A 23,192-nucleotide genomic window follows, 5' to 3' on the forward strand; every position below is an offset into this window, starting at 1 on the left:
GGATAAGAAATTTAGTGAGGATTCCAAAAATGTGCTTAAAACACTCATTTTCCCACTCCAAGTGAGTTTTACACGCGATTTTGTGCCTGTCTGTCCTTCCAAACAGTGTTTCTGGCAGTTCAAACCTTGACACCGCTTTTCTTCCTGACTGTACCTCTTTTTGTAGCGTTTTTAATGTCATTGGATAAGAAATTTAGTGAGGATTCCAAAAATGTGCTTAAAACACCAATTTTCCCACTACAAGTGGGTTTTACACGCCATTTTGTCCCTGACTGTCCTTTCAAACTGTGTTTCTGGCAGTTCCAATTTTGACACCGCTTTTCTTCCTGACTGTACCTCTTTTTGTAGCGTTTTTAATGTCATTGGATAATAAATTTAGTGAGGATTCCAAAAATTTGCTTAAAACACTTATTTTCCCACTCCAAGTGAGTTTTACACGCGATTTTGTCCCTGTCTGTCCTTCCAAACACTGTTTCTGGCAGTTCAAACTTTGACACCGCTTTTCTTCCTGACTGTACCACTTTTTGTAGCGTTTTTAATGTCATTGGATAATAAATTTAGTGAGGATTCCAAAAATGTGCTTAATCCCTCATTTTCCCACTCCAAGTTGGTTTTACACGCGATTTTGTCCCTGACTGTCCTGTCAAAAAGTGTTTCTGGAAGTTCAAACTTTGACACCGCTTTTCATCCTGATTGTACCAAATTGTGTAGTGTTTTTTAGGTTATTGGATATAAAATTTAATGCGGATTCCAAAAATGTGCTTAAAACACTCATTTTCCCACTCCAAGTGGGTTTTACACGCGATTTTTTCCCTGACTGTCCTTTCAAACTGTGTTTCTGGAAGTTCAAATTTTGACACCGCTTTTCTTCCTGACTGTACCAAATTGTGAAGCGTTTTAAATGTCATGGGATAAGAAATTTAGTGAGAATTCCAAAAATGTGCTTAAAACACTCGTTTTCCCACTTTAAGTGGGTTTTACACGCGATTTTCTCCCTGACTGTCCTTTCAAACTGTGTTTCTGACAGTTCAAATTTTGACACCGCTTTTCTTCCTGACTGTACCTCTATTTGTAGCGTTTTTAATGTCATTGGATAATAAATTTAGTGAGGATTCCAAAAATGTGCTTAATCCCTCATTTTCCCACTCCAAGTTGGTTTTACACGCGATTTTGTCCCTGACTGTCCTGTCAAAAAGTGTTTCTGGAAGTTCAAACTTTGACACCGCTTTTCATCCTGATTGTACCAAATTGTGTAGTGTTTTTTAGGTTATTGGATATAAAATTTAATTATTAATTATTTGTTTGATTGTAGCAGCTCTTACATGGGAGTGTATAATTTTTTTAACTCCAAACATTTTTACTAATTTTAAACATAAAGGTCACAGAAAAATATCACTTAAAACTTAGAATACCAAGTCAAAGTATTATGCATACACTTTTAAATTAGGTTGTTTATATTAAGTTGACTATAGTTGGCAAAACTGTTTTAAATTGACAGCTTTTATATTAAAGTTTGATTAGGTGTAAAATGAAACAGTTAACCATCCAAGAAAGTTGACACATTTATTTGATGTAGAACTTGATAAAATAAGTTTGTACAACTTCTTTGAACTCAAATTTTTGGTGTAAAGCCCGCATAACAATTGTTCTGCAAATATTAATATTTTGAAATCAATAATTTTCCAAGAAGTCAAATTAACATCCCCAAAAATTATTGATAACTTTTAAAAGAAGTTAATAAACAGTCTTGATTATTGTCAAACAGTCGATAGAATTCATTTTAAACAACTAATTTTAATTTTTTACTATTTTTTTAAATAAAAGTTGGGAGACCTAAAGTTTTAAAAATGGTGTTTTTGACATTTATTTGAAGAGTATTGAAAATCATTATAGAGTATGTTGCATGAAATATGTTAAGAATTGTTTGTAGAATCCAAAATCTCCCTTGGAAATAAAACATAAGGTACTGAATGGTTTTGTGAAAACTACCTAACCTAACCTAACCTAAGTCCCTTCCCTAAATTTATGCAGTACTTTATAAAGACACTGTATAATACATATTAACTCAAGGTTGAGCAATGCAGTTTACTAAAGTGTATAATGAAAATTATTGTGTTAAACATAAAACAATAATGAAAACTGCAATGCTTTTCAGCATATACAGGAAACAGATCTGTGAAATAGGCCCAATTTGTACTTAAACCATCCTTAAAAAAATGTCAAGACTATAAAAATTTGGTAGTAGGTTTGAAAAATTGCTATTGCAATCTTACCTGGGCCAGCAGGCATTGTATCCATTATGACCATTGAAAAATATACTGTTACGGTTTTCCCGTGGTTACTACACTACTAACTACTACGCCCAGTCTGGTTTTCAACTTGAAACGTATCGCACGTCTGTTTCGTGGGTGCCATTTTTTTGTCGCTAAGAAACCACGTTTCTTGAAACGGTGCTCAGAGAAATTTGAAGTTGACGACCGAACTCCGCAGCCGGTCGAGTGGAGATGGTGGGAGCTCTAAGTGGAAACGTCGATTCCTAAAAGTCTACGGGGAATTGTCTTGTGCGGTGCACTTCCAAAAGGCGGAAAGGGTGAAAACCTAGGAGAAGACCACGTGGATGTGACAGTGACGGTTATAGTTTCCACGAGGAAGGACTACATCTTTTGCTCGGATCGTGCCTTTAAGCGATTTTTTAGAACTTTTAGTAGCTATCTGGGGCTCAGGGGCACAAGCCCGACTATCTGAGCCTCTTTCGTATCGAGCTGGCAAAATACCCTAGTTGGTGACGCCATTAAACAGAGCAAAAAAAAAAAAAAAAAACTACTACGCCGTCGTCAACGCCGCTTCTTTTATATTCGCAAACCACGTTCTAGAATGACCGCGAAACGCTTCGTGATTTGCCTCGATTCTTCCAGGTATGCCGCTTCCTAAGTGTGGCCTACTTTAATACGCGCCCGGCCAGATATTGCGGCGCATCGGTTCATCCCGACTCGAGTATAGTAGGCCCAAACCGTAACAATACATTTACTTAATTTTAGTGTATAATCTTCACCAATTATTGGATTAAAATTGTAATAAAAATACAATCATTATTTTAGCTGCACGTTAATTTTTTTGACACAACGACAACAATCAACAAAACAAAAACCAAAGCAAAGTCACAAGTTGGCATTTGACAACACAACAGATCCAAGATGGCCATATCAGCGGAACTTGTTTACGCAAAGCGATCCGCCGGGTGACGTCACAGTGGATGCTCAGGTGGACAATACAGTGTGGTCCAAATTGGTGATGCATGTGTGGGGATATCCGTTATCGTAAGAGAAACAGGATCGGTTAAATGGGAAAAGTTTTAGAGAATTCAATGACAAATTCATTCCCGGTTTTGAAATTAGATTATCATTTGCCGTTTTCCGGGAGATTGGGAAAACGTGAAACACTGCATTTTTAACTTTGCCTTATAGGTCCTTAACGAAGATAAAAATGTTTTTCAAAATGTTACCTTATTAGAGCACTTTTTGACGTAGAATACGATGGTGTAATGAGAAATTTTTTATCGGCACCTGTTTCGAAGTTATGCATGTTATATCAGGGTCACCACCAAGACCATCTAGAAGCGGACATCGACCCATTAAATTGCCAACTCAGCTTAACGGAAATAGCGTTACGAAATAGTTATAATAGTTGAATTGTGCAATAAAGCTAAGTCAGCTGAACTACATTATAAATTAAGTATCAAAGTTTCAATTTGCGGATATTATCGTCTATACGTGTTAAAAGTTAGTAGTACCATTATTTTTATTTATTTTATTAGAAAGTGTAATCTTTAAAATGATAAATAATTTTTTAAAAAGTGCTTTTTAAGAATAAGCACCCAACATGCATAACTACTTTGGAAAATCTTATAGGCGCCATCTTAGATTTTTAAATTTTCGGAAAGTGCTCAAAAAGACCTTTTCAATAATGTACCTATTGATGCCCTTGTGAGACTTACCAAGTGCAAAATGGCCATTTTTCTATTTTCGACATAGTAGGCTTTGAACATTTGGGCAGCCATTATGAAAAAACAGAAGATAATCGTAGCGCCAAAAACCAAAGGCAAAACTGAAAGGTGCGGGCTATTGAAGTGTCAAAATTTAATCGTTATCGTTAGAGTGCTTTATTAAAAGTAACAGAAATGCTGAGGTGGCATTAAATAGATATTCGGAAAATTTTCCAGAAAGGCGGCAACCTAATATAAGGTATTTTGCAAAATTGGTAACAAATTTACGGTTGCATGGCAGTTTCGCGAAACCGCGTCCAAAGAAATATGCGAAAGACAATGACAATCGCAATGATCAAATTGTTAATTATTTTAATGACAATCCAACATCATCTACAAGAAAATGTAGCTGGGAGATAAATCTTCCGAGAACAACGGTTCTAAGAACTTTGAAGACCCGAAAGTACCATCCGTACCAGCCTATTATTGTGCAAGGACTTCACGAAGGCGATTTCCAGAGGAGAATAGAATTATGCAACTGGTACGTCCACAAATGTGAGAAAAATGCTCACTTTAGCAACAACGTCATATCGACTGAGGAGACATACAGTGCGTTTTTTTTAACGCGCAACATAGGATTTTACGTGTTAATTTTTTAAGCATATGTTAGACCATGTTATTTTAGAACTACAGGTGTAAAACTTGACGAGTGGCTGTTTCGTACCCTGAAGCTTAAGTAGGGTTACCAATTTGGTCAAAAAAGTGATTAGAAACTGGCAAAAACCATCTTCTTTCAAAAATATTTTCTTTCCATACTCCCTGTATGTATGGTAGGTGGTGTGTGGTTTTTGATACTGGCAGGACAGGTAGCAGATAAAATTTGGCATAGTAAGTAAAACCGGGTGGTCAAAATGCGAATATTATCTTTATATCAAGAAAATTAAGTAGAAAAGAATTAAAAGAAAAAATAAAAAGAATTAAACGGTCATAAAATGCCCTTTTGACGTTCAAAAGATGTCGGGCAGCGATGCTTCGAGGCGCCTCAATAATGCGATCCTTCAGATCTTGCACATCCGCAGGCCTTCCTCTTGAATTATCGTACACTTTCCCTGCAAGATATCCCCAATAAAAGTAATCTAATGGCGAGATATCTGGACCTCGCGCTGGCCATTTAAAAGGTCCAAAACGCCCAATCCGAAATGTGTCATTCAAGAATTCCTTCACAACTGCGGCACTGTGGGCTGGAGCTCCATCATGTTGAAAAATTACTTCTCCGATAATGTTTAATACTTCAAGAACCGGGCCCATTTCAGTTTGAAGAAGTTCCAAATACTTCTCCGCTGTACGCAAGCCTTCTATAAAAATTGGACCGATAATTCTATAACCTAGAATTCCCGCCCAAACATTCACTTTTTTACGCATTTGAGTATGTGTTTGTTGGATTACGTAGGGGTTATCTCTAGCCATCCAGTACTCACAAAACTCCATCCTAGCAAAATAATCATGTGGTAACAGCTTTTGGACATTACGTATTTTAAAGGATTTGTACTTTTCTTTCTTGAGGGCTTTATAGCAACTACTTCGAGATCTTCTATTATTTTCAGCCAGATCCGTAATAGTAGCTGATGGGTTCTCTGTGATTTCTAGACAAATGTCCCTTACAAAGTCTTTATTGAATACAAAACTGCTTCTTTTTCGCTTTACGTGAGAATTGACGACACAGCCTGTTGTCATAAATTGTTTGTACATCCGAAATACCGTTGTCCTGTTAATAATTGGTCGTTCTGGATAAGCGGCTGCAAAGTTGTCGGAAACTTCTTGAAAACTCATTCCCCTTACACAATTAGGAACCATTTCTATCCGCTCCTTAATAGTATAAATCGACATTTTGTGAGCCAAATCAAAATATGTCACTCTACCTGCTACCTGTCCTGTCAGTATCAAAAACCACAAGCACCTACCATACATACAAGGAGTATGGAAAGATAAAATATTTCTGAAAGAAGATGGTTTTTTTGCCAGTTTTTAATCATATTTTTGACCAAATTGGTAAACCTACTTAAGCTTCAGGGTACGAAACAGCCACCGGTCAAGTTTTCGAGCTGTAGTTCTAAAATAACATGGTCTAACATGGGCTTAAACTGTGGAATTTTTAATAAGCACAATTACCATCATTGGTAAAAACGAAGAACGAAGAACGTTTGAAAGTGACCAAAAAGGTCATGTTCAAACACTTCCACCTTTTACATACTAAACATAATTCTAACTTGTCGTATTTAAGATTATTATAACAAAGTTTAACAGAGTTCTCATTTGATCAGTAGGTATAATGTGAGATGTGAGGTCCTGTGAAATGGTTGCATTGGATTACTAGCAGACTTTTTCTCTTTAGAGACTTACTCGGGATTGTAGTTCCGCAACTAGACATTCAAACACTCTCTGCTCACTAAACATTCCTAAGGTAATATCTACTTTCTGAGGCGCTTAAGGACAAAATGTCTCTCGAAAGTTTTGGTAGATAATTAATCTAGCTACAATTTTTCCTTTAGACGTTTTCTCAATTCCGCCAAGCGAAAAAATACAGAAGGTTGAAATTGTTTTTCAGGAAATTTGATAATTTTAGGCACGAGAAACCAGTGATGAGCGCGTAGTCTACATGATGTAGAATATATCGCATCGCGGCGCAGAGAGAAGACAGCACACGTCTTCCAATGGACGTCCAGATACATTGTCATGAGTACATACATTGTTAGTAGATTCTTTCTTCTTTCATTTGCCAAACTTGTGCGTCACATAAGTTTTACTTGTCAAAGTTGACTTTTCGGGTGAGGTAGACGGTAGAGGGGGTTTTCTTTTGGCGTGGGGAAAAGAGCTAAAAAGCATTTTTTGGTTTTCTCGAAGCTTTCTAGTTTTTCCGACTTTCCCAGGTTTTTTTTAACGTTTTTTGGCAAAGTTTGCGAGCTACTAAACTCCTACACAGTATCTGACAGGGGGCGCCACCTATGTCAAGGTAAGTAAGCAATGCGTCTTCTTGCTTCTTGTAATGCTAGTCTAGAGGTTAATAATAATTGGCACCAAAAGAGAAAAGACTGGAAAAAAGAACCTGCATATTACAAAAATTGCACCGGCTTTTCCGTGTTTACAGTATAGTACAATATGATAGTATGGACAAAGAATAGCTATTTAACAAGAAGAGACAGTTGAAAAGAGAAAGCGAATTAGAGAGAGATAGACTTTACCTACCAAAGTTAAGAGACAATCGACTGATATCGGCTTTGATCTGTAATTATCAGGAGTTTCATTGGTTGATCATTCAGGTTGTTAAAGAACGTTGCCATATCTCAGACCACATTAAATATTTATTTTAAAACATCAGTTTAAAGTTAATAATAGTTAATAAGAATTGATATCTTCCAATGATTAAGAGACGAACTTAAAACACTGACTCAAAAAAAGTAAATAATGATTATAAGAAATTAGTTTATACTTGATCCTGAAAATTGGATGCAATTTTTATTTCATAATGAAATAAGATAAGGGACAACCGGCAACATGTTGCCTACCAAAGGCAAACCGAGGTCAGCCTTAAAGTTTAAGGTGTTTTAATGAAGAAAACTTAAGTAAACATTTATTAGTGGTATTGAAAAGAAGTAGTCCATATGCATCCAGTGGAGTAGTGAGTGTAAGTGAAAGCAAACTCAAAGTCGACTTTGTGGAGATTCAGTTTGCTTTCACTTAAATTTATTAGTTTAATAATCAAATTAAATGTTTAATTTATTAGTTTGTGTTGTGGGCTGTATAAATACGTTTTATTAATACAATGCCAAAAGTTAGTCGAACAAATTATCGCCATGCTGCAAAATTCAAAGCTAATAGTCCTACTGAGACTCAAAGTTCACACAGTGATTTTCAAACATCTTCTGAGGTCCCTCCCATAAATGAATCAGAAAAGTGTTTTCAACATCTAGTGATAGAAGAACATGGGCAACCTTATTTTGATATCCAAGTGAAGAACAAACAAGCCCCACTGAAATATTTTCAAATTATAATATAAATCCCGATAGCTCTGATAATCGAGCTGGAGAGCAAGGCTCTCAAGATTCTCGCCTCAGAAATAGCTTAGCAGAATGGGCCTTAAAACATAATGTTACTCATGTGGCAATAAATGACCTACTAGTTATGCTTCACCCATTTCATAAAAGTTTACCCATTGATGCTAGAACAACTAAAGTAATAGCCCCTGGACATTATTATTATTTTGGGTTGCGTGAGTGTGTCTTAAACCTTTTATCCCAATGTGATATTAACATTTCTGTTAAAAATAATGTTAAAGAAATTAGGCTTTATAGTAATATTGATGGATTACCTATAGCAGAAAACCCTCCGTGAACTATACCTAATATTATGTTGTTTAGACATAAATCCAACTATAATAGAAATGGTAAATCAGGGATCACAAACACCCCAAAATTCAAAGACTTTATAATAGACATAACTTCACTTGCGGAAACAGGAATAACTTTTAATAATGAACTTTTTTCAGTAAAAATCAAGGGATATATTTGTGATGTGCCTACCAGAGCTTTTATTTTACAAACAAAAGGCCATTCAGGATATTACTCTTGTTTCGAATGTGATATTCGAGGGTCTTATAATGAGAGACAGGTTTCTTTCTGTAATAGGAATTTTAATTTAAGGTCAGATGAAAGCTTTATAGATCAGAGTCAACCCGAACATTCTTGCGGCAGAAGAAACTTAGAATTAATACCTAAACTAAATATGATTCTTCTTTCAGATCCGATGCATCTCATATATCTGGGCATTGTCAAAAAGCTTATACTTTTACGGTGTTCCTCAAAACCTACCAAAGGAAAGTTGTCTCATAATCAAAAAAGTTTAATTTCATCTGCCTTAAGTTCTATAGGTTTAAATATTCCATCTGAGTTCAATCGGACGCCAGATTCTCTCTATACAAGTCACAGATGGAAGGATTCAGGGGCTTTCTGGATACTTTTCAAGTTTTATATGGATAAGACAAAATTCCTCGACCTCGCTGCGCTCGCCCTACAAACATTCATTCGTTACACAAAATCGAACTTTTCGTAACTGGTTACATAAATAGCTATTTGTTTTATGCTTACTTAAGCTATATTTTGTTTTAACACAAATCCTTCTATAATAACTTATATTATTTCTATACAAAAAAATCAACTTTTTATTATGCGACTTTGAAAACTATCTATTTCTCGACTGATTCATTGTCGAAAAAATGTACCTTTTCCGTGCATCTCGAACAGTAACAGCCCTACTAATTTCAGACAAATTAGAAAACCAAACTTTGTCATCGTTCAGTAAAGCTAAAAACATTTTTTCAAATATTTTTTTACTTTGTGCTATGTTTAATTAGAGGTTTAGTTATAATCTCTTACTTTCATTTCGATAATTATCTGACAGCCAGGCAGAAAACCAAAACAGCTGAGGCATTTAGTGATTTAAGTTAAGAAAATTGATGGTCTCATCTACCACCCCCTTTCAGATATATCGGTGAACCAACACCGTCAAACTTATTTCACAGAGGAAAGATGATGCAATTTTAAAAAGAAACAAAAAAAAAATAGCAATTGCTATGAGATTAACTTCCCCGTTTGAGTGTTTTAAAAATATGCCCTCTCTAGTTCTTCAATTAAATAAATGAAATCGGATATGTTTACTTATATGCTGTTTTGCTTTAAAATGGCCTCACAATTCCTCTGTCAAAGTTTTAAGGTAAGCTAAAAAATCACCATCAATGTATAAGTACATACAAGTATAATTGATTAAATTACATAAATAGGGACAGAAGAGTTTTGTATAAGTTGCTATGAGCTGACAAAACTTTTTTTCTTTCACCTTATACTATACTCCAAACTAAAAAAATATTTTTTTTTGGATTTAATTTTTTTTTATTCAAACATGACTTATTTTTAGGTGAAAATAGTGCTTCAAACATAAATAGAATGTCCCCACATGATTCTCAAGCAAATAGTAAGTTTTAACTTTTATTTCTTCAAATTTATTTTATTTTTTCAGTGAATAGGTATCATCCAAATGGTTACCGAACAACAACGTCCTCAAAATTTATCATGTGATCACTCCAAAATTGGTATGTTTTTGTCAATTAAATAGATAACAATACAATTTGGCTATTTTGTTATCTGCGTTTCAGCATGTAACAAATTCGCAATTGAGATATTTTTTTGCCTCAATTCACATAATAGTACTGTTTTTAGAAAACATGCTGCAAAAAGTGTTAGATGCCCAAAACAGCTTGCCGGCTCAAGTTCTTCAGTTTAGAGAAGATGTCATCGCTGCAGGGAGTGGAAATTCAACTAATGCCCCAAACTCCTTAATTGAACATTGTCCATTAGATAATGGTGTCCTAATAGATAGATGTTTACTTATATGATGTTTTGCTTTAAAATGGCCTCACAATTCCTCTGTCAAAGTTTTAAGGTAAGCTAAAAAATCACCATCAATGTATAAGTACATACAAGTATAATTGACTAAATTACATAAATAGGGACAGAAGAGTTTTGTATAAGTTGCTATGAGCTGACAAAACTTTTTTTCTTTCACCTTATACTATACTCCAAATTAAAAAAATATTTATTTTTGGATTTAATTTTTTTTTATTCAAACATGACTTATTTTTAGGTGAAAATAGTGCTTCAAACATAATTAGAATGTCCCCACATGATTTTCAAGCAAATAGTAAGTTTTAAGTTTTATTGTTTAAACTTCAAATTTATTTTATTTTTTCAGTGAATAGGTATCATCCAAATGGTTACCGAACAACAACGTCCTCAAAATTTATCATGTGATCACTCCAAAATTGGTATGTTTTTGTCAATTAAATAGATAACAATACAATTTGGCTATTTTGTTATCTGCGTTTCAGCATGTAACAAATTCGCAATTGAGATATTTTTTTGCCTCAATTCACATAATAGTACTGTTTTTAGAAAACATGCTGCAAAAAGTGTTAGATGCCCAAAACAGCTTGCCGGCTCAAGTTCTTCAGTTTAGAGAAGATGTCATCGCTGCAGGGAGTGGAAATTCAACTAATGCCCCAAACTCCTTAATTGAACATTGTCCATTAGATAATGGTGTCCTAATAGATAGATGTTTACTTATATGATGTTTTGCTTTAAAATGGCCTCACAATTCCTCTGTCAAAGTTTTAAGGTAAGCTAAAAAATCACCATCAATGTATAAGTACATACAAGTATAATTGACTAAATTACATAAATAGGGACAGAAGAGTTTTGTATAAGTTGCTATGAGCTGACAAAACTTTTTTTCTTTCACCTTATACTATACTCCAAATTAAAAAAATATTTATTTTTGGATTTAATTTTTTTTTATTCAAACATGACTTATTTTTAGGTGAAAATAGTGCTTCAAACATAATTAGAATGTCCCCACATGATTTTCAAGCAAATAGTAAGTTTTAAGTTTTATTGTTTAAACTTCAAATTTATTTTATTTTTTCAGTGAATAGGTATCATCCAAATGGTTACCGAACAACAACGTCCTCAAAATTTATCATGTGATCACTCCAAAATTGGTATGTTTTTGTCAATTAAATAGATAACAATACAATTTGGCTATTTTGTTATCTGCGTTTCAGCATGTAACAAATTCGCAATTGAGATATTTTTTTGCCTCAATTCACATAATAGTACTGTTTTTAGAAAACATGCTGCAAAAAGTGTTAGATGCCCAAAACAGCTTGCCGGCTCAAGTTCTTCAGTTTAGAGAAGATGTCATCGCTGCAGGGAGTGGAAATTCAACTGATGCCCCAAACTCCTTAATTGCATTGTCCATTAGATAATGGTGTCCTAATAGATAATAAAAGTGTCCTATTAGAATAATATGTATTTATTTAGCATAACATCTATCCAATAAACAACTTAAAAAGTATACAATGCAAAAAAATGACTTATACAAAACACAGATAGAAAAAATAAGAAAAATAAAGAATTCAACATTTGACTAGAATGACATTTTTTCATCAATACAAAATTTGAACAATTTCTTGTGCCATAACTATGTACATCTTTAAAAACCTTAATCCTATCACAAACATATGAGGGCAACAAATTATTTTTTATTTTAGATACAAACACATACACACTACTCACTACAAAGTCAATTTTTTGCTTAACAGACAAAAAGTTTAAAACATTGAGCATAGTTGCGATCGGAGTATAACGGTTCCATTTCAGAATAGTTCTCATTGCTCGGTTTTAGATTTTCTGGATCTGGTCAATTTTAAAAGCTGGTAAGTTATACAGTATGGAGGAACAGAATTCGAGATGACGAGCAGCTATCGTGTTATACAATAACAATTTTGTAGCGAGTGATAACTGATGTCCTAGTCCTAGACAGACAGAAGAAATTCATGAAATTGAAGAATTCCCTCAAACACGCGAAGTGTAATACAATAATTATAGTTTCCGTAAATTACTAATTAATATTTATTAGTAATTTTCAATTGCAGGGAAAGGAGTTCTGTAATATGGGAGGGAGAAATGCCTATGATCTGGTAAAAAGATGCCTCTCTGCAATCTTAACCAACAGTCTAGTACAGAAGTTCTCAGTCAGTGCCTATCCTCTATGGATGTTGGCAATCATGTTGCTCCATATAATCCTGTCGACAGCCAGGGCGTACGTCATTTCCGTCCACTGTCTAATATTTTTCAGCCACGATGTTCGTCGGCGCCCCTTACCTCTTCGAACAATATTAGCTACTCTAATAAATCACTTATTTTTATATAGCATGTAATGTAAGTATGTATGTATTTGTAAGCAGCAGAAGTAGGAGAAAAATCTGTGAAAAAGTGGCTGAAAAGAGCTAAAGAAAGAAAAGATAATTAATGATAATTAGGTTTCTAATTATTGATAGATAATTATGTTAGTAAGAATACGTATGTTTGGGTTATATTTTTTTATTTTTTATCTTTGAGAGAGATGTGGCTTATTTTTTTTCCTTTTGATGTCAATAAAAGCAAAATTCATGTTAAATCGTTTAATTTATAGCTAAAATTATACTAGAAAGCTATTCCTTAATAGTTAAGAGAAGACACATTTCCACAAATTTACTTTAATTTTTATACGACTGGTATTATCTATTTTTTTGTGATTATGATATTGAACAGCAAGATTAAGCAATGCGGGTAAGTATATTTTTGATGCGTGTATTTTCAGTCAAAATCCAATTAAATTTATAGTGAGTGTCAAATTGCCATTGGCTATTTTTGTAAGCACTTTACTGCACCATGAGGAGTACAATTATAGTACAAAATAAGTCTATTTTCATATCGATTGACGTCCATTGTGCCTTCATTGGACATCCAAGTATGTATGTATGTATATCCGCCTAACAATGTACAGGGTGTCCCAATAAGCCGTGCACGCGGCTGTTTCTGGAAAACTATACATAGTATGGCTACAAATTTTTTTTTATTAGTAAATGTGGCCAAGAGAAAATGCTGGAAATAATTTTCAGCTTTCTAAATCCACCGCTAGGAGGCGTTTCGACACCACTAAAATGAAAAATGTCGAAATACTATGAAAATGTAAATGGAAAGGTATAGTAAAAATCTCATTTCTCAACGAAGAATTTTCCTATTTAACTTCTTTTTCTATCTCTTCAAATAAAGTGGTGGGAGTAGTCTAAAGTTTGCTTTAAAAGAAATGAAATATCTCGAAAACGGCTAATCGTAGAGACTTCGTTTTTGCGGCATTTTAAAGAGCATTTTCTGTCCTGTAGAGTGTCATAAAACAATATTCCATTTAGTTTTCGGTCTTTTCGATAGAGGGCGTCTTAATAAAAAATGCACTTTTATCTTAGATATCTCGAAAAAATCAAATGCAATGATAATGCTTTCTATTACATGTTCTATAAAGAATCCGATTATCTAGCGTGCTAACGTGCTGTGAAAACTGCAGTACTCTATCTCTTCTGTAACACAAAATATCTTTAAAAAATCGTTAAAAAAAAGGTCTTTTTACAGGTGTAAATATTACATTACTAACTAAATAAGATTATTATATGTTTCAAAATGGCTAGTTATAATAGCAGTAATTAGTGTAACCAACTCCGTTTCCATTAGAAGCATTAGAAGCGTTTCCATTAGAAGCAAGTGTACTTTTACGCCAATGGGCTTAAAGTTAAAAAAAAAACGCTCAGCCGAGTTTTTATGTTTTTTTCAGCGAAACCTCGTGAAATAAAGTCAACATACGAGATGACTAAAGTGATACTTACTTACCTTAAAGGTTAAACATATAATTATTTAATTATTCCCGTCGTACAAAAAATGTTGTTTGCACCTCTGGCGTAAGAAAGGTTGAATATTTAAATGTTAATATTTGTTCTACTTTTTTACAAAATAACGAATATCTGAAAAACTGTAAAGTTTAGACCCATCAAATATTAGTGAAATTACCTTTTGGAAATATGCAAAGAAAGTTAATTTTATTTCTAGAGTTGGAAAAAAATTGTCATTGTACACCAAACTATTGCTATATAATAGTATCGCTTCGCCTCATTTGCAGTTCTGTTCCACTCTTTATGATCTACCCAGTTTTAAGGTGCGGGAGTTTGAGATCGTACAGAACAGAGCGATGAGAACCATCCTTAAGTGTAACAGATATGTCTCAATAAGTACCATGCAGAAAACTTTGAATATGTTGTCCGTAAGTCAGATGATAATGTTTGATGTGTATTTGTTTATTTTTAAAATGAAACGGGGGTTACTGCCGGAATACCTGTGTAGAAAAATAACAACCTTTTCTGAGGTCCATAGTTACAGCACAAGAAATTGTGATGATTTTATTATTTTAAGACATTGTAATACAGATCAAGCCCTAAATTCGCCTTTATATAGAGGACTTCTTAATTATAATCAGCTACCAAAATGTATAAAACAATGTAATACTGTGAGATTGTTTAAAGTCCATTTACGCGAACACATTGTAAATATGTCCGCATTTTGAAAATATTTAGAATTGTATACCTATACTTACTGTTGTGTGTTTTTTGTATATAGCTATTAGCTAAATAAACAAATATATTATTGTATTATTATTATTTTCAACGTAGATACTGAAAATAAAGTAATTACTAGGTGTTCCATTTGAAAAAACATGACTTTGATACTTTTCCTGCATTTGGGACAACTGGTACATTTTAAAAATGTTTTTAAAAGATACCTTCAATTGGTCTATATCTATCCCAGAATCAAAACTTTTTTGAAAGTGAATACTTTAGTCACAATCTTCCGTGTCGAATAACGTGAATAACCCTGTATATACACTACACAAAATGTTTGGTTTTACCAATAAAATATTTACAACATTAAACATGGTTTCAATTGGTGTGTATCTGTTACACCGCAGTACAGATCTCATAGCGCGGTTCTGAATCATTTGAATTGCCTTGATTTTAAAATTAGGTAGGCCGTAGAGTAAAGTGGAGCAAAACTCAAGATGAGGCGCAGCTCTGCTGTTATATAACAGCATTTTTGTTCCCAAAGACAACTGTCTACCAACTCTGGCAATAAAACCAACGTTTTTAGAAAACTTTCTAGTGGTGTAATTTGCATGTTCATAAAAGTTTAAATTTGCGTCAAAAATTACTCCTAGGTATTTGATTTGTGTTTTGTATTGTATTGGACTCTTATTAATTGCTATTTTAATACTTTCAGTAGTAATATTTTTTAAAGTTATGCTTTTCTCCAAATAGTCAATATTTAAACAGTAGTATTAATAGAAAGTTTGTTCAGGCAAAGCCAGTCATAAAGCCTATCGAATATTCAAATCCTGGTTAACAATCTGCTACATCTCATCCAAATCCGCTCCAGCCAAATACATCATCATATCACCCACAAACAATTCAACATTACATCCGCTCATCACCTTTGCTACATCATTGATATACAGAAAGAATAACAACGGACCCAGCACAGTACCCTGAGAAACACCATGCGGAACATACAACGAATCAGAAAAAGAAATTTCAATATCTATCTTCTACCTGCCAAATACGATTTAAACCATCTTAAAACCGTACTTTCAACTAGTTTAGATATCAAAATATCCCTGTCAAGTGTTTCGAATACTTGTTTGAAATACAGCCAACCCTTATCTAATTCTTTTTTTTAATTATCCCAAATATTAATGACTGCAGTTTAACATGAGTGCCATTCCCGAAATCCGGACTGATTTTCAACTAAGACGTTATTATTTTTGCAATGATCTTGAAGTTGCTTCTTAACAGCAAATTCCAAAACTTTTTCATAAATTTCAACAGTGTTAACATGTTTAAATTCATTATACTTCTTCGTACACTGTATCTTTGGAACAGGAATCACAACCGATTCCCTCCACTTATGTGGAACTAGACCACTTGAAAGAGATGTATTTATAACATCAAAAAAACGATCACCAACAACATAGCACACATCACACAATTTTTATTTAGAAATACCGGACCCCCAACCCCTAACATGTTTTAAATCCCTTAAAATATTTTTCATTTCTAACATAGATAATTGTTCGAATTTGGAAAAATTATTTTTAACTTAGGGATTGAAAGAAGAGTAACCTCTCCTAGATGGGTAGGTACACTGTGGGATGCCATTCACACTAGTAACGAAGTATTCATTGAATTTATTTGCAATAGACACCTCATCAGAAAATGCATCATCTTATCAAATTTAATTTCATCAGGTGCTGATGCACTTTTCCAGAAAGCAAACTTGGCAAGTTTTTTCCGTTACAGCTCTCACATACAAATATCCTTAAGTCTCATATTTTCCTTAATATCTTCAGTTATCCAAAGTTTGTTCATACATTTTTCTTTAATTACTTTCTTTACAATAGGGCACATTAAGTTCAAAATATTTTCTACACCATTTACAAAACAATTTGCCAAAACATCAACATTACCACTATCACCCGTCCATACAGTATCAATCATACATTCTTGCATTCTGTCAGGATTATATCTGTTAATATTTCCACTTTTATTATTGTCAGATTCACGGTGTACTAACTAAAAATTCAATGATCACTTATTTTTGGTGTTTTATGTACGTTAGTCTTCAGCATTTTGTTATGATATACCTAGTCTATTAATGTTTCACTTTTATCGGTTATTCGTGTGGGAGAATTGACTATTTGCCTGAAACCATTTAATTACACATTTTCTAACAATTTTTCACCATAAGAAAAACGTTTTAATAAATCAAAATTTAAATGTTCCATCACAATATTAAGGCCATCAAACATACTCACATCATTCAAATAATTATTAAAATACTCTACAAATGTTCCATTTTTCGTTTGAGGAGGGTGGTATAAAACTGTAAATTACTATGAAACTATTTCAATTACTCTGAAAGCAATTGAATTACTTTAAATAATTAAACTACTGAAAAAGCTGTAACAACAACACAATAAGTGTGTTTTTGACAAGTGATCCAATTACAGTAGGTAGTTCAATAATTACTTAAAAATAATTGAATTACATTTTTCAATTAAAGTAATCCAACAATCCACAGCTCTGTTTAAAACTGACTATAAAAAATACATCAAAACTGGACAGTTGCTTTAAAAAATGTCGATGCCATATAATTTGTAGGGAAGAATACTTGAAATTCGAAACATCACTGGTTTTGAAATCTCAATTACAACGTTGCCAGCAAGGTTTGGTTTTCTTGGATGGGGTGGAACGGTGGAAATAAATATGTATAGTACAAAAGACTTTTTAATTCGGGACATTTAAAAATTAGGGAAACCTAGTAAAGCCTAGTCTTATTAGTAAATATAGATAATACTGTGGAAGTGAGCTTTTAATATTGAAAACTGTTTAAACTAAATTACTTATAGTTTGAAATTGACAGATTCTGTTTTAAGTGTCTTAAATATACGCAACTTTTACAGTTCAAGATTTTAGATCCTTTATTTAATATTAGAAATTAAATATAGCATATTTAAGAAATTACAGTGAGCCTAAAGATAAACTTTCGTCCATCTAGGTATTTTAAATAGTAGTAGTAGCCACTTGGCAACCTTGCATCAACGTCAGTCATCAACGGTTACCGATTTGGACGGTGATCATAGGAGTCCATTAATTTGTACACACGAGATGTACAATATTTTATCTACGATTAACACAGAAATTAGTAATTTTTTAACTCTAACTTTGAGTTACGTAATGAGAGATTTTACAGCCACTAGTGCGATAATTATTGTTTTATTGTACTCTTATGGTATTTCATCACACTAGTGCGATAAAATTGCTCATTACGTAACTCAAAATGAACTACGTAATGAACCGTAATTACCATGCTAGGAGCATAGATAAAATAATTAATCATTAATAATTAGTTGTTTTATCAGAAAATCTAGACGTATTGGAAGAAATAAAATGTGCGTATATTTTATGTTACAGAGTGTTTATTTTCTTCTTTCAAGCCTTAGGTTCTAGTTAAAGTTTTAGATACATATAAGTACAGTTTACTAACAATACTCTACAATTAAACTAGTGGCATATTAAAATTTACATTTATTTTAAACAAAATCAGTTATCTATAAATATTGTACATGTGTTTAAATTAAACAAAAGTAATGCTTGTAAGAACCGTATAAACCAACGTCTTTATTTTCATAACAATCATGCACAATCAAATATTTTCCATATTATATTTATGGTTTTCAACTGCTCAATTTGATCAATTTTGAACTTAGTAATAATTATATATAAAAAATAATTAAATGTTACAGTAAACCAAAACATACCAAAGAGTCTCAAATTACATGAAAAATAAGTAGGCATTTCTTGTTATGTCACCATTTTACATTATTGTGAATGACGAAATAGAAATTATGTATTCTATAAAAAATGTTTATCACATTAGGTATAATTGTTTTACCTTAAACAGAAAAGAAGAACCAACCTTTTTAAAGAAGCTTTTTTCATTTTTAAATGTTTATCCCATTTGCTACTTAGTAATTGTTTATTTGTGGATGATGCTGTATGTACGATGATGAGGATGTTGGGTATTAAATGGTCCAGGTTGAGGTTCAAATAACTCATAAGATCCTCTAGGATCGGAAGACAAACTAAAAAAATAATATTAAATAACAATTATAAATATAAAAAATGCTAAACTTACCATTGAACAGCCTCTGAAGATACATTTCATCTTCATCTACTATTTCATCGTTTTGAAGACTGCAATAAAAAATATTTAGTTTTTAAGCATGTCACAAAACAAAACTTTTTCTGAATAATAAAATAAATCATTTACACATACGGGGGGTTCCGAAACTATTGTGCCAAAATTAGGGGGTTAGTTAGTAGTTTGCTTATAAACCCATAGGCGCAATCGTCTTGTTTCCATACTACAAGTGTCACAAAATAAAAAAACCTTAAACTTTGGCACAATAGTTTTGGAAAACCCTGTATACAGAAAAAAAAACTAAAAAAAGACATATACCTTTCAATTCCACTTAAGAACCTGCCTTCTCATCTTTAGTCTCAACAACTTGAGCACTAGGACTTGATGAGCTAAAATATTGGAAATATTTTAATTACAAAAAGCTTTTAATATAAATGAAAGTTAAAAAATTACCTAGATCACACAGGAAATTCAACCATCTTTGGTACAGCATCCCTGTTGATTGAGCTATTTTCTACCATCTAATTTATAATGATAATCAGATGGCTGAAAACGGGATGAACACACCAAAGCATTTGGGTCAATTGCCAATGCTGCAACCCAAACATTTCGTTTCTCTACATTGGCAGGAAACCTAAAACATTGATGTTAGGTATTATTAGTTACTTATAGCTTTCAAAAAACTTTGTCTTTTAGGTGGGGCTTCCCATATTAATGGTCGTAATCGTGATCAAAATCTTCATCAATTCAATTCAATTCAATCTATATGATAAAATTCCATAATGCGGGACTAAAATTGTTAACTTAGGCCGAGTTGTACAATCACGGTCTAGATAGGAGTATACTGAAAGGAGCAACAGGAAAATACTACTAATATACTACTAATATACAGCAACACTTTAACTTGGCTATATGTTTTAACTGTTCCGGATTTGGACATGTTGGGAAACATTGTAGGGAAAAGACATGTTGCCAGAAATGTGGAGAAGAACACCAAACTAAAGACTGTATAAGTGAAACATCATATCTTTTTGAACTGGCTCAAATAGTAAAGATATGTAAAAATTCTCAAAGTTGTAATTCAAAAAGATTATATAATGATCATGGCATAACCCAGGGTAGTATATTCGGACCGCTCCTGTGTGTAATTTTCATCAATGACATCTGTTGTCTGATACAAAGTCCTAAGCAAGAAATAATTAATTATGCAGATGATACTAGTCTGTTAATTACAAAGGACAATCTTTGTCAACTCTCAACAAACACCAATCACCTTATGGAGACAGTAAGTAAATGGTTTGCCAAAAATCGTCTAATCATAAACGTTCAAAAGACTAATACGTAGTTATTCTTCTATTTCAAACCAGACAGTACCCTTTAGAAAAAAACAATTATGTAAATATAGGCAGTGACAGCTTTCCTACAACAGAGAATACAAAGTTTTTGGGTCTGTGGGTGGATCAGCATTTGGATTGGTCATTTCACATAAATAAATTAATTAAAAAATTAAACTCCTGTCTGTTATGGCATTAGAGTGATTGCAGGTAGGTATATGGGTGAGAAATGTATGAAAATATTGTATTTTGCAAATTACGAATCCATATTAAAATATGGAATAATTTTTTGGGGTAGAAGTGCAGGTATTCAGGATTGTTTTGTTGCTCAGAAGAGGGTTATTAAGATAGTTAAAAAAATGGACTTTAACCAATCCTGTAGAAATGTTTTCAGACAATTGGGAATTCTGACAGTGTATGCATTATATATTTTTGAATGCCTCATGTTTCTGTATAGAAACAAACATCTTTCCCAACAATTAAGTTTGCATCAAAACTACAACACAAGATCTGAATATTTTTGTTACCCTAGGCACAGAGTGAACCTGAGTGAAAAAAGTCCAGAATATATGTGCATAAATTGTTTAACAAGTTACCTCGACAAGTTAGTCAACTAAAAAGCATATCAGTATTTAAGAAAAAAATTAAAAATTGCTTATTAGCCTTGAGCCATATACTCTGGATGACTACATGAATATGTAAAAATACCTATAGTTAACTTTAGAACTTTCATTTAGATTAATATGATTTTAACAATGTATACAGGCTGTTACAACTTTATTATTGATTATTTCAAAAAACCAATGGCACTTTCTGGAGGCACTTTTTTGTGCTCTTCAAGAAAATAGTTTTAGTTTTAGGCTACGACATTTCGTTTTTTAGATACCATTATCAACTTCAATTTTTCAAACATGACTCTGTACTTTTTATTTCATTTTTTAGGAGCTACAGACTTTCCGAAACCAATGATATGTCACACTTGTCAAAAAAGTACGTCTAGTGTATTACATACTTGGTACTTTAAGTTTTTTAAATAAAGTAACCAGTTGAATTAACCAGAATATTTCCCTCATGTGTTAAATGTCCCATATGAGCAGTGCATTTTCACCAGAATGACAGCAATAATTGCATTCTAAAGTGATAATTGCATTTCTATAATTGCACTGTACGTTTCTATAACAACTGCATTGTTGTAGAGCCTATTGCTAGTACACTAATTGTTGTCCATGCGCATTTTTTTGACTTTTTATAACCAAAAAATGTCAAACGCGATGTCAACAAAAATTAATAAACGGTTTGGTTGCTCATTGAGCTCCATTGAGCAATCTATAGTTGCAGCAAAATGAAAACATTTTCTCCACCTTCGGTGTCGGGCTCTTTCGCCAAAAAAATATGAAAACAAACTCATGCAGTTAAGAGATAACAAGTTTTCATGCAAAATTATCGGTAATTTTTATGCACTCGTGCAATTACCCCCGACAATTCCACTCATGTACAAAAAATGCCATATATACGTCATCGAAACACGGTTTGCTATCGGCTAATAAGGAAGGAAGAGAGTTTGCTAGCGGATAAAAAAATCGGATAAATTTTGTTGTTGATTTCATCGTTTCCCCGGATTTTCACTACACTTCTATTGTTGCAATGTCTCACCTTGAGGTGAGGCTGGCACTGTCAATTTTGATTTTTGTTTGTATTGTTTTGGTTATGGCTCGCTTCGGATAGAATTCTACTGCATAAAATCAAAAGAACCAGAAAAATGTATTTCTGCACAAGGCATTCGCAGTCTTATTATATTATTAATTATATTCATGGAATTGTCTTATCAAATACCATTCGAGCTCAGATTTTGAACAGGATAATTTTTCCGCTTGTCTTCTCATACTTTCTTTATGGTACAAAACTCGACCTATTTGGCAAAATCACTCGAGCTGCGCTCTCGTGATTTAGTTACAACAGGTCTCGTGCTGTTACACCAAAAAGAAAGTGTTCTAAGACAAGCACAAAAATTATCCGGCTAAATCTGAGCTCTTGTGGTATTGCCCCCGATAATTTAGTTTGATGATTATTTATTTTTCAGATACTCACTCACTCATGTTTGAATTCAAAGTTGAATTTTGCCCTATTTTATTATTCTTTGTCTTTTACGGCCTGGAAGCTCCCCCACTGACCGGCAAGCAGCGGCAATTTTAGGTTATTTTCCGGCAATTTTAAGGTTATTTTCCACTTACCTGTGAAATTTTAATTAACACTAACTGAGTTTTTCAGCACAGAAAACACTGATTCACCATAATAATTAATAATAATGAACTAAACTAACCACTTGAAAAGAGATAAGAAACAAAAGATAAACACGAGACCAAACAGCACAAGACAACGGCAACCAAAACAAATCAAATATGGCGTCAGTTTACTACGAAACGGTACTACGGCAAATACGATTTTTGATTCGCTAGAGATGAGGTGACGCATGCTCGAATATCACAAAGAGTTCATATAACATGGAAACTGTTTTTTCGGCGTTGTCACGTTTACAATACAATTATCATAAATGATTATAGTAGCCATGTTTATTAAATTAAATTGTTATGTTGTGTTTGATAACTAAAATTTATCCTTCCGGTTACTCTCAATGCAACTGCTGTT

At 33.1% G+C, this 23,192-nt stretch overlaps 2 long non-coding RNA genes across 2 annotated transcripts; one reads left to right on the forward strand and one right to left on the reverse strand.

Moving 5' to 3' along the window:
• Positions 1–9,841: 9,841 nt before the first annotated feature.
• LOC145730439 (uncharacterized) lies at positions 9,842–10,427 on the forward strand. Its single transcript, XR_014178619.1, has 3 exons — positions 9,842–10,006; positions 10,059–10,124; positions 10,252–10,427. It is a non-coding gene; the product is annotated as an uncharacterized LOC145730439 (long non-coding RNA).
• Positions 10,428–18,659: 8,232 nt separating this feature from the next.
• Positions 18,660–22,963, reverse strand: LOC145730350 (uncharacterized). Its single transcript, XR_014178591.1, has 6 exons — positions 22,778–22,963; positions 19,666–19,846; positions 19,531–19,601; positions 19,207–19,265; positions 18,988–19,153; positions 18,660–18,923 (listed from the first exon to the last, which is right to left on the reverse strand). It is a non-coding gene; the product is annotated as an uncharacterized LOC145730350 (long non-coding RNA).
• Positions 22,964–23,192: the final 229 nt, after the last annotated feature.

Source organism: Ips typographus, linkage group LG6 (genome assembly GCF_016097725.1).
Source record: "Ips typographus isolate SLU linkage group LG6, UJ_Ityp_2.0, whole genome shotgun sequence".
Classification (NCBI taxonomy): Eukaryota; Metazoa; Arthropoda; class Insecta; order Coleoptera; family Curculionidae; genus Ips; species Ips typographus.